General features: G+C 35.4%; 1 long non-coding RNA gene across 1 annotated transcript; it reads right to left on the reverse strand.

Annotated features, from left to right (window-relative positions):
• Positions 1 to 697: 697 nt before the first annotated feature.
• LOC139600920 (uncharacterized) lies at positions 698 to 12587 on the reverse strand. Its single transcript, XR_011682713.1, has 3 exons — positions 12106 to 12587; positions 6901 to 7008; positions 698 to 1029 (listed from the first exon to the last, which is right to left on the reverse strand). It is a non-coding gene; the product is annotated as an uncharacterized lncRNA (long non-coding RNA).
• Positions 12588 to 13220: the final 633 nt, after the last annotated feature.

Below are 13220 nucleotides of genomic sequence, written 5' to 3' on the forward strand. Positions count from 1 at the left end.
TGATATATGTTACATTAAGACTATACTAAAAAGTAATAGAAAGGAAAAGGTTTCTTCAGAAGCTAGCTAAGCTAAGAATAGAAAAGAATGAATAACAAAGATCTGTGTCTCAGACAGAGAGCAAGAGCCAGCTCTGCCATGAGTGGTCAGGAAATCTAAACATTTACAGGAGACTAATTAAGGGTCTACTTATTGCATTTTACAGCAGCAGATAACCATTGTTTACTTTTGGTTGCTGAAACTGCAGCTTCTCACAAGGAAAAGTCTTAAGAAAGGATTTTTTATGAAAGATGTCTGTGACACATAATAACAGAAGAAATGCCCTCAATGCCCTCATGAAATATGGAAATAAAATATTATCATAGATATCAATGTCTCTCAACATTCTGTAAACATTTACTCTAAAAAGGAACAACTGCATGGATGGAACTATTCCCAAATAAAGCCTGCAGCATCAGGATTACACAAAGTATTATGCATCTGTCTAGAAGAGGCCAGTATAAAAGGGGCAAAAGGATATTCAACTGGAATTATTTAGTTTAAAAATGTGAAGTATAAATTAAATTAAATTCACTCAGAAAAATCTTGAAATCAAGGTTTCTCAAAGCTGACTTACTAAACCTCAATCCTAACAGTTAAAGTACTACATTTACTGGGTTACTTATTAAAAACCTCTAAAGATCATGTTTCAATTTAAGCTCTTAAGGCTGAAGAAGTAGGAAGTAGTGTATTTTAATGTTTATTCAGTGCTAGTTTCCTTCTCTATCTCAGTAGAAGCAACATCAAAAAAAGTATGCAGGTGAATTTCTTAAGAGTTCTATTAATTCACATTTTATTTCATGCATTTAATCATTTGAAGCTGTGGTTTGAAAAGTTTCCCTATTTAAACATTCACATAATTTCTCTAGGTATTGCCATTTTGGTCTTCCAGCAAGTTATCTTCTCTTATGTAGTTTTCTTCACCACTTTTCAGTCTGAGTTACCAGAAAGATGTATGTCTCTTGTTCCTCTAGCTTCTAATGACCAAACCTAAAATGAAAAGCAGTTTTGACTTTTAAAGTGCAACATTGGACTTTTTTCCCTCCTGACTAAAGTGCAAAAATTTATAAAAGCAAAAGGTAATATTTTTACTATATACTCAACCACTGAAATGGAAACATTATTACACAGTGCATTTTTTAATTCACCTGTTACTGAAGTGAAGAACAAATATGAAAAATGGGATAGTGCTCTCTTGCTCTCAGACCTGGTGCTATACTACTTAAAGGCCATATGTTCCATTTATTACTCACTGGCTTTCCCACAAAAGGCAGTCTGTGCAGGTATACTTGTGGGAATTGGTTCCACTGGGATGCGAGCAAAGCCCAAGTCAGCTTTTAAACAAAGAGAGGAAGCAGGAAAAACAAAACAGAAAGCCACTTCATGTAAACATAGTAGTAAAATTGAATTTCTTATTAATGTGATTGTGGAACCTGACAGAAGTCTGGTACTAAAAAAATACATATCAATCAGCATGCTTATTACCGATGTCTAGCACTTTGTATTGACTTATGACTGTTCATGAAGACATAAATTTAAGGTAAAAATAATTGCTAGCAATAAATTGACTGTAAATAAATAAATAAACAGATCACATTTAGCCTGCAAAATCTGTGAAAATCAGTTTTTCTCCTATAAATTGGGTAACTTGTGAAGTTCTTCCCTAATAATGTGCTAGGTGTATATGGTGTGCAGTATGAAGTGTTTATTTGGGCTCTAATCAGGTTTAAAACAAAGTGTAAAACAACCAAAGGGAACATATTTTTTGTATGGAGCTAAGAATTTATTGTAAGCCAAATTAAAATCTTGATGTGATCAAAATCTAGCAAACATCTATCTTTAGTCCTGTTATAATGATATACATAGCCCAAATATAGAAAAGCTTCATTGGTAAGAATATTCTTGCAAACTGTCACTCCTGAGAGCATACCCTGAGCTGCCCTGTTACTGTGGTGCTGTTCTTGCACTCCAGTATCCCTCTGCTCAACAGCACCAGACTTCTTCACCCAGAGAGACAATGAGGTGTCAAAGTGAGTTAGCATCCCAAGCTCTGTGCTGGGTGGGGAGTGGTGTTCAAGGTGGAATGGGGAAATTTCTTTCTTTCATGATCAGCTCTGTTTTTCCAATGTTCTCACACCTGATTGCCTCTGACTGGCCTCCAGCCCCATTTGGATGCTGCATCACAACCTCCCCCAGCCCTAGGAGACACCACAGGCAACTGGCAGTGAATGTCTGGTTTGACCAGCTTCACCCACCTCCGGCTGTCACAGAAGTCTGACTCAGGTCAAGCAATGCTCTTGTGGCCACCAGATCTTTGTTAGAGCAGTCTGGCACCAGCTTGAGCTCAGGCAAGCCCTCCCAAGCACCAAGCACTGCCCAGCAAGGCACCTGTTGACATTCAATATAATGTGCAGAAATCCTCTTGGTTGACTACATTTGACTACAGTTAGTAAAATGAAATAGATTGCATTAGTAGAATCTATGTAGAGCATTAAAACTTATACTTTTCACAGTCCGTGCCTGGCAAATACTTGCTACAACAAGAATAAGAGTCCGACTGTTCAGTGGGATTTCTGGTTGTAAGAGGTTTTTACTAATGTAATCTATTCATATCATCTGCACAGTCAATATTCTCCTTCTTCAATTATTTTCAGTTGAGCAATAATGCAAGTCCCAAAACAGACAAGCAAAGAAGCATCACAGGCACAATTACCAGCTTGGCAGATGTAGCTGGAGCTCTAATTATGCAAGGGGGCTACACTCACTAATGAATATTGAGAGTAGAAATTAAGATTTCTGACATTAAAAAAAAGGTCATAATTTTTGAACTTTATATCCTTTCTTAAAGAAAAGTGAATCTATTATTTGTACATGATCATCAGTATTTTGAGTTAATTCTATCATTTTTATGTTCTTGTCTTTTCCAAAAGTTAACCCCTGGGGATTTTTTATTTCTCTGTTCTATTGTATTAAGGCATTGTTGTCTCTTTATCGTCTTTATCATATTCATTTTAAAGTGTATAATGCCCAAAACAAGGGAGGGAACAGAGATATTTACCCTTAATGTGACTTTCCAAAAAAAAAAAAAAAAAAGAAAAAGAAAAAGATATTTGCAACAGTGAATTTCTTAACTGATTTTACTGTATAAATCCCTGCAAATACTCACCTTCTACATGAAAGAAAAAAAGTCACATAATGCAATGATTAGCAGTGCAGTGCTGCCTACAGCTACACCAAAGCCAACAGATTTTCAAAGGGAGAACAGAGAAGTGAGAATCACTCCCATGAGTAATGGACAGCTAAAGGGAAGAACTATAAACACTTTCTGTCTGCCACTGTGTTCAGATCTTGAAAGAAATAATCGAGCCTCAAACTATCTTTCAGATGTCTGCAAAGTCTGCCTTGCGGTCAATTCCATTTTTCCCAAGAGCAAAAATCTTTCTTTAGAAGTGGAATGTCTACACTGCCACAAGCAGTCTGAGCAAGCAGTAAATTATTTGAGAAGTGAAACTGAATAACATAGGCATTTATGTATTATGTCTCTTAAGACCCTTATCTCTCATCACAGGAGTGCTGCAGACCTATGTGGTGTTGCAGACCTGTTGTTTGACAGGCACAAACATCAGACACAGCTCCTTGGGAGCTCGTGGCCACAGCTGTACAAATGGTCTGTCTGACAGCATACACAGAGGTGACATTTATTGATAGCTTAATGCCTAATACATATTTGAAATTTTGGTGAAAGTAATCCCTAGAATAGCAAGGTTATATTAAGGGCTGAAGGTGACATGAAGAATAATATTCATTGTAGCAGGTCAGTGTGATTCTTATTTCCTGCTCCCCAGTTTCCAAAGACCAGAGAATCAATCCACACAGAAATGCAGTGGAGACATATAGTCCAAATAAAATTTTCTGCAAACTCCTAGTGATTTTGGTGAACTCCAGATCACCGTCATGGACTTTCTGTAGATGTAGATGCTTTTCTTGCAATGTTCCTGTAAATTATTTAAAGACAAGTGTCAATGAGGGGGAAAAGATGCATATTTGCTTAGGATTGTGAGGACACTTAGTCACAATCATTGAATTAAAAGAAATTTATGGACATACTTTTGTAAAAGGTCTTATGAGAAACCATGTTACTTCATGGGCTGGAAAAATGTTTAAGATATGATATTCATGCTCTCAAAGGCTAGTGATCAATTACAATTTAAGAGTTTTTAAATCCACTGGTGTTTTAGGTCTTGCATGATTAACAATATGTTTGCAAGAAAAAATTTTATGAAAGCTTACTGGGGAGAAGTTATCCATAACTATACATATATATAGGTATTAAATGCTTCTTTTATATTTATACAATATTCACACCTGAGCAAAATAATTTTTAAATTTAGTACATAATAAAAATTCTGATTGAGGATTCTGTAGACTGAGGAGTTTTCTATCTGAACCATTGAGAAGAAAATGAATGTTGCTCCATAAAATCTTTAATTTTATTGTTTCTCTTTAGAGAAAAGATCTCTGGTAGATCTGATCAACTTTTTCAATGACATGGTTTGAAACTTTGCTAGCAGAAGAAAACATAAATTAATAGGATTATTTTGATTTTTTTAGAATATCACCTCCATCTTAGATTTCTTTTTGTTGAAAGAAGATGAATGCAAACCAGAAAAATAGATGTTTTAAAACTCTTTGATGTATTGTTTACATTGGTAGAACTGTTGTTTACATGCTTCTTCTCTTTGAGACTTTCTGGAACATACCAACTAAAATCAGCAACTTGATGTAAAGGGATCATTCCATCAGACTGAATTATTTAGTGACATGATTAGTTCTAGACATCGATATATTTTGCTACATGAGAAACTACCTTCTATGATATACCTGATAGAAAACAAGACAAAAGATGCTGGGCAAATATATTTAGTGTATTTTATTTACAGCCTCATTTGCAAGGGTAAAAAAGGGTAAATTGTGGCATGACAAATATACAAGGATCAGATGGGGGAAGAGCTCCAAGAGATCCAAATCCACTTTTTATGTCTTACTTTCACAATCTAATACATTTTTTCTAAATATTCCTAAAGGTGTTTGATTTATAATTTACCACAATCTCTACAGAGACCCAAATAGGTCTCAAATTTCATTATTGCATATTGTGCTGTTATATTGCTGTTATAATACCATATTAGAGATTAATTTCATACTTTCTAACCAAAGCTTGTGGCTTGTGTCACTCAACAAAAATGTGATGAATTTTTTAGGAAGTAACATCAGGTAGTATAAAATGTCCTGAATGACTGTTATACTTCTCTTAAAGTAATCTTTCCAGGTCCCTGTTTTTTCCTGCTTTTTTTTTTTTCCTCATGAAAATAAAAATATGTTTATGAAAAATAGTACTAGCCGCATGTTCAAGTTCTGTGCACAATTAGAATTTGTAGATTCTTCTATTTTTCTTTCTGTGTATGATAAACAAGAAGTAGTTCTAACTCTAAGTATTCTGTGATTCTGTGAACCCAGCAGTCTCTAATGGCTATGGCATAGTTCTATCTAAATGCTACACATTATTTTCTCAGTGTCTATGAAGCAAAATCACTTTAGCTCACAAAAGTTTTTATATAGAGCTGAACTGCTATGGCCAGCTTACAAACCAATATTCTGCAGTGCTTCTTCTCTGCTAGTATAAAGAACACACTCCCTTTGACATTACTCCTAGTAATAAAAATGTTTGGCAAAAATGAAAGGCATCATTTAGCCTGAAGAAATGCAGAAAACAATGCTTCATTTAAAAGGTTTGCAAATGTCTTCTCCAAATCAAAACTGTTGTGTTTTTAAAAACATTTCTAATGAAAACTCACCCATCAAAATAGAGTACACTTGAAAACTGATTTCAGTAAGCCAGGAAATTATTATGATGATCTAAATCTATAGTTACTTTACCCTTCAGTCTTTCAATAATATTTTTTTTAAATCTACCATATAAGTACATAATGGAAAGACAAGTAAGGAAATCACACCTACAGTTCATGTGACCTGAAACACTCTCAAAATCAGACATTTCAGTTGATAACTTAATGTTTTCTGCATTATTAGAAGCAGTTTATTTATTGTCAAATGTCCAATCATATACTTAATAATAATAATAATAATAATGGAATAATTATTAATGTTTGAAGTAAGCAGAAAATATATTGTAATTATAACAAGGAATTATTTGCTTAAGTGAATCATACTGATGAATAAATTGATACTGCCAGGAAGTGATCACTTTTCATAGAGAAAAGTGAAAATCATGAAAAAACTCTGACGTACTAATGAAAGTCTTCAGCCTCATAGTAAAACATAAACACCTGAATATCTATGCACAGACTAAATGTTTATATCCTGCATTTTATAAAGGATATGTTGTATTTTAAATAGAAATGATGTCTGTAAGAAGTATGTATTTTTATCATAATATAAAACTTCAAGTAATTCTGCAGACCAGAGAATATAAACTAAAGAAAACATTAACCTTGGTGTTACTCTTACAACAAAGGGGAAAATGCTGGACAGAAATTTAGAGTATATGCGTAAATACAAAAAGTGCCATAATTCTTCAAGAAAAGGCATGGGAAATCTGCCCTTTAACTCAACAAAAAATGTCATGATATTTGCAGGTTGGAGAAAATAACCCTTTGAAAATAGCCCTTTGAGAGAGCTATTTGACACATTGCTAAAACATATTGTTTTAATGGTTTTTGCAGTGTCATTTCAATCTCAAGCCATTGTTCAACTAGGGACAATGCAAGCTAAAGCACTGACTTTCTGGGAAAAGGGATTCCATGACGACAGTGATGGCACAAACAGCACAATCTCACTTACCTGCAGTCCAGCTGTCACCTGGTACTGCCCTTTAAAGGATTTGTCCACCTTCCAATATCTTCAGTGCGGATCTTTTATCCTTATGTGCCATAAAATAAATCCTTTGGCCTGAAATAAGAAACTTTCATGAGAAAACTGTCAATGTTTGGAGAAGACTATCATGATAAAAACAGATAGGCTGTAACTCCTCTGACAGTTAAAACCATTATGGTGTGATCTAAGATATGATGGAATATGCCTACCAATAGCTCTTTTATACCTATGTCATTTTTTTTCCTCTATTCTGTTTCAATCCAAAGTTGTTTACATCTGGATAGATAATTCTCTCTCACACACACTGCTCTTATATGATACAAGGTTCACCAGACACCTCTTGTCTAAAAAGGGTTTGTTTTCAAGGCTTGCAAAATACGTGGGCTAGTCAATAAAGACTATTGAGTATTAATGTATTAGAATTTATGAAACAATAATAGGAAAAAAATGTCTTCATCTCAGGACATAATTTCATTTGCACCACTCCTGAAAGATATTTAGCCAATTTTTTGGCTAAATTTTTTGGTTTTCAAAAGATGCCCCATCTGGAGCCTCCACAACCTCTCTACATTTTTTTACTCCCCTCACAGTCAAAAGTTCTCCTATCTCTACAATATTTTCCATTACATCCTATTGTGGTCACCAAGAATATGCAGAGTATTTCCTGTTGTAAGAAATTTTTTTTGGACTTGTAGACCATATTATTTCCTTTCTTTTTTCTCTCTCTTACACATACACACACACACACATATATATATACATATATATGTATGTATGTATATACAATTAATTCTACCTTTCTTCATGAACCTAATTTTTGCTACCTTTAGGCACTCTTGTTAATGTCCATTAGGCTTCTCCTAACTTGTTTACATAATTCTATAACTGTAATGTCCAGAATTAAGCAGATTGCTCTTACTGGAATGTTACAACTCCCAAGCATCACTGAAGCATTATTCACATATTTTTTGGTTTTTACTGCTCCTAACACAATGTGTTGGACACAACTTTAATTCTTGCTTCATTTCATGATCAATTTCAACACTTCTTCAGCCTTACCTATATGGTAAGGCATATGCATTATAATATGCATTATAATAATGCATTATAATATGCATTATTCCTATGCATTGGTGTAACTAAATATTCTAAATATGCTACATGTGCAGATATGGTTATTGACTATTTCATCTTTGGGACATTTATTCAAGATTGTTTAAAATTTTGGGCTTTTTTTTGTTTCCTTCCTGTAACTGTAGACCTTTCCAATTTTTTCTTTTAAATAAATTTTAATTAGCATGCTTATGTGGTGTCCTTTTTTGTAACTGAATACTGAACAGACCCGAGACAGTCACTTAAAGAACTCTGTTCAGTATATCCTTCTCTTCTGAAGCTGTGAAGATATAATTCTTCAGTCCTATGGATGTAAACAGGAACAGGGAGTTTTTAAATAGAGGTTATATACTTATCATCTGAGTAATCTGCCTCACAGCATCTAGAATCTGACATATTGAAAGAGTGAGGGTAATTTGAATTAGGACATGCTTTGTTCCCAAAGAGACATGGCAAATTGCAAGATTTAGCAAGGCTACATCATATCAGGCTTCACTGAAATGCCAGATATGGTTAATGTAGTGTGTCATAAACATAGTGAATTCTATTCTCCTTCAAACAAATAAATCATAAATCAGTCCTCTGTCACTCCACATTCTTACTGCCTATAAGCTGCAAAAGCAAAACTCTGTACATGTCAAATCTGTTTTTTGGTTGGCAGTCAGGGGACAAGAACTGCAGTGCATGAGTCTGGCTGAAGTCATATTAGATCATGGTGTCATACCCACAGGAGTAGCAGAGACATGGTCTGACCACTTGAAAAGGAAAGAGTGTAACTCAGATTTAGTGGCCTGGAATAAGGTGTCAGAGAAACATCCATTCCAGACAAAGTACTGCTCGAGTGTGCAGCAGGTGTAAAATGATTTTGAATCGAAATGACAGTATTCTGCTTTTACTGATTCCCATGTATGGCAGTTCTGCTCTGGCAATATGCTAAGAATAATATAATAATATAAAGACAAGTAGGAACTACTGTGGAGTACAAAAGAAAAAAAACACATTCATTTAGCAGTCAGCAATGGAAAAGACAGAGACGAAAGAAGAGTTGTGTGGCTCTAAACAGAAGCATGCCAGGTGCAAGTGCAGCCAAGGGTCAAATATTTCCATGCAGGACAGCAAAGTGAAAGCAACAAGGGTAAGTGTTGTAAATACCTTAGATTTATCACAGTATTCATGCTGAGTGTTGCAGAGAATCAGTCCTATTATTGCAACTTTTCTGTCATAACCACCACTATACTGATATTAGTAAAAGGAAAACATTTTATTTTTGAGATTAGATATAATCTTCACTGCACCTATTTTCATAAACAAGAAACTAAAATTCAGGAGCACCCTGACAGTTCCAGGTACAGAGCAAGACAATGACATAGCAGCAGCTACTGAATATAACAGAAGGAATCACATGGTGTTTTGCTATCTGAATATTACTTCTTATTAACACATATTGACTGATCAAAGCAATTTATGCAGCAATTTTCATAGGAGTGGAGAAGCAATTGCAAACCATCAGTTTCATCATCTAGAGTTTATCAGTAGATGAAAGGGTCTACATATATTGCAACTGCCTAGAAATTCTAGGATTCAGTTTAAAAACAGCTCCTAACTGAGAATTTAGCAGTAACTTATATTATGATAATGAAAAACCAGCATGCTACCTTTGATGGTCACAGGGGTTCAATAACTCAGACCTTATTTGAAGTCCCAGCATGAGCCTGAGACAGGTCTGAAACAGCCTCACAGAAAACAGTGCTAAAGTAATAGCAACATTTTATGAACCCTGTTTTGCTCCCCTGGAGGTGATACTGTACCTTCATATATTCTGTTAAGAATATTCAAACTTATTATCTTAGTGGATTTAATATCTACCATGCTAATTTAAAAATTACCAGGTTGAGAGAAACTTCTTGATGTCTTCAGCTGTTCTCTCCACCAACTGTTTAATAAGCATGTCATGGTTTAGGAATGGCACTCCCCAGTTTAGTGCTCCTACTGAGACCCTTCAAGCCATGCTGCCCCTCACTTTCTCCCTCTCTCCTTTCCCCTGTGGCAGGCTGCATAGGAGAGCTGGAGACACAAGGGTAAAGATCAAGGGCTGAGAAAAGAACAATTTACTGGAAGCTGCAATTAAAAGCTATCAGTAGCAGCAAAGTATTAATAACAAAAGTATACAAGAGAGAGGCAAGTGGTTCTTGCAAAATGCTCAGCACTGGTGTTACCCTACACTCCCTCTGTCGCACTTACTCAAATGGAAGGGACCCTCTGTGCCCAGAAGTGACTCCCCTCCCTCTGCCCCCAGCAATGACACCAGGTGGTACAGAATAACCTCCAGAGCTTGGCAAAGCCCCCTTCTGGCTGGAACCAGGACAAGCAAATTCAAAATTGACATAGATTATGACATAAAACTGCATACCTGCTATACCGACTTGATTAAAAATGAGTAGTAGACTATAGCCCCTGAAAAACTCTAGTGTTTCTAAGTCTAAGTTCTATACCAGAACAATTTTATTATCAATTTTTCCCACCTGAGATGCAGATTGATTTTAACTACATTTCCTTAGCTTCTCAAAGATTTAGTGTTTGTTTTTATTGGGATTGTGTTGATTAATGTAAGAGGAGTTCTGGAAAAAGCCATGTAAGGGTTACTACATTTAAACAGGAAACAGATGGCACCTAACTGGGCATGCAGGTGAGGAAACTTGTGTCATTCCTTCTCTCAAGGCTAATATTTGGTATGCAATAGCTCTTTTTGGTTTAAAAGGAAGGAAGGAAGGAAGGAAGGAAGGAAGGAAGGAAGGAAGGAAGGAAGGAAGGAAGGAAGGAAGGGCCTAAGCAATACAGAGAACATTTAAATGGCAAAAAGCAAACAAACAAAACCGACAACCAACCAACCAAAAAAAAAAAAAAAAAAAACAAACAAACAAACAAAAAAACCCACCAAGAAGCAACTACCAAATAAGAAAAGAGTGAATGTAGGCATTTCATATAAAGGAGGAATTTAGCTGTCTGGACCTGGTAAAAGGGTCAGATCATGATACACAACTGCAGGCAACTTCCTTAAAGAAATGTTCCTCTTTTATTATCTTTTGCTTAAATTACCCTCTTAAAAGAAAAAAAACAAACTGTTTTTTTATGATGTGTTGATAGAGGAAGTATAGAGAAAATAGAGCAGTTAACAAAATTCTCAGATTTTCCTATCAAAACCCTGTTGTTTTCCTTAGTTTCCATAAACCACAGAAATTCACTTCAAAGCCGTATGAAGGAATTCAAAATGGTTCTGTTTAAACACAAGGTACTGAAAATTGTACAAAAGTAAGTAGGGATAAAGGCAACACCACACAAACTTCTTAGAAAGAATGTTAATATATTCATAATCTCCCAAAACTCTAAAATCAGTCTCATTTTCCCTTGCACCTAAATGGCAGAAGTGCTCAATCCTTTGTAATTGCACTGTCAGTGTCATTGAACTGATCATCTTTTAAAAAGGTGTGCAGTGTGCTAAGAAAAATTTTTTCAAGGTATGAGATCCAAAAATGATATTTTTTGGAATGTCTCATCTACATCAAAATAAGGAATGGAAGCTCCATCTATGTGAAACATTCTTCAATATGTAGAATTAGTGATCCAAAAAGTCAATGGATTTGAATTCCTATCTATATTCCATTGCAACTTTGATGACACAAAAATTAAATCAGTTCATTAGAGTAGCTTTCCACATGTACATTAATACTTCAGGAGATCATATGAATATCTATCTGTCTGAGAGACCTTAACTTACTTGAATACCTAAAAATGTCTTATTCTCTAGCAGGGCAGCACAAGGCAATCCCTATCCTCAGTCTCACTGAGTAGCAGTCATGTACCACGTAGTGAATTTCTTTCAGTCAAAAGTTCACATCTGTTACACCTTTGAAATTTTTGTTCCTTCTGCCACTCTTTCCCTAGGGATTTAGAAAGATGCTAGGGCAAGAGCCAGGAGGCACTTTTGTGCTCTCTTTCAAAAGAAAAATAAACTCTGGTATACAAAATAAATATCAGCTCTGTCCTCCAAATTGTCCATACCTGAAAGCTCCTTTGCTCCTCTTGGGCAATCATACTCCAATCCTCACACCTCTCTCCTGCCTGCAGGTTCCTTCAAAGGAAGAGAGCAGTGGGGCCAGAATACCAATCAGCTACTGTCCTACTGAACCAGCACTGACTTGTTGGGTAGCAAGAAAAACACAATCAATCATTTCCAACAAGAAAAGTATCACTTTAGATTTTTGTCTTGAAGTGTGCATTACTTATAGGAATTGTGCGGGAAATGGCCAAGCCCTGCATCTTTTTTTTTTTTTTGACAACGTAGGAAGATTTTTATACTTTTAGAACTAAATGCTTTTCTACACCATACTGCATTTCTGCTGTGTGATGTACTCAAACTGCTTTTCAACCAGCTCATCAGAAGTATATATGCACATAAACATCTGACAGCAGACAGTAGTCCAAGAGCAGCATGTAGTACTGACATTTTGTGAAACACCTCCTTCCAAAAACAACTGCTTTTCTAAAACATGTGTAGATTGCTTTAAAATCTGCAGAGAGCAGGGGAAACTGTTTACTCTATGTGATGCAAATTTAGAGCAGTTTTAGACACAATTATCCTTTGTAGAAAGATAAAGCCCTGCAAAGAACAGCAAACCCCAGTATGTCACTAGTCTATATTCATCTTATCTAAAACCTGCAATTTATATGGCTTACCAAATAATCAGTACATTTGCTTTTGGAAGGTATTGTTGGCTATGTTGGCTACTGCCACTTTTGAGAAATCACTGCTTAAGACATTGTTAAAAGAAGACTTTAAATCAATAGAGTAGGAAGTGCCAGTTGCATATCAAAGAGCATCAAGAAAACCTTAATTAAGTATAGGCACCCAACAGGCACTGCGGGCCTGCAGTGCAAGCCTACACTGTGGATATAGCATTTTATAAAAGTAACTCTTCTGTTCTGGTCTGTGCACCCATTCCAAATATTTCAGATTTAGACTGACTTTATACCATGCCTTCCTATCCATGCAGAAAATATAGTATTTCTGTCCAAAAATCAAACATTCGACCTGAGTAAAGCATTTTGTGCTTGAAAGTTAATGTATTCTTCTGAATATTTTATCTCAAGCAAATAGTAACTTTAAAACTTCAAAA

The sequence above is a fragment of the Agelaius tricolor genome, unplaced genomic scaffold (assembly GCF_023055355.1).
Source record: "Agelaius tricolor isolate 1412-34295 unplaced genomic scaffold, bAgeTri1.0.p SCAF_2, whole genome shotgun sequence".
NCBI lineage: Eukaryota > Metazoa > Chordata > Aves > Passeriformes > Icteridae > Agelaius > Agelaius tricolor.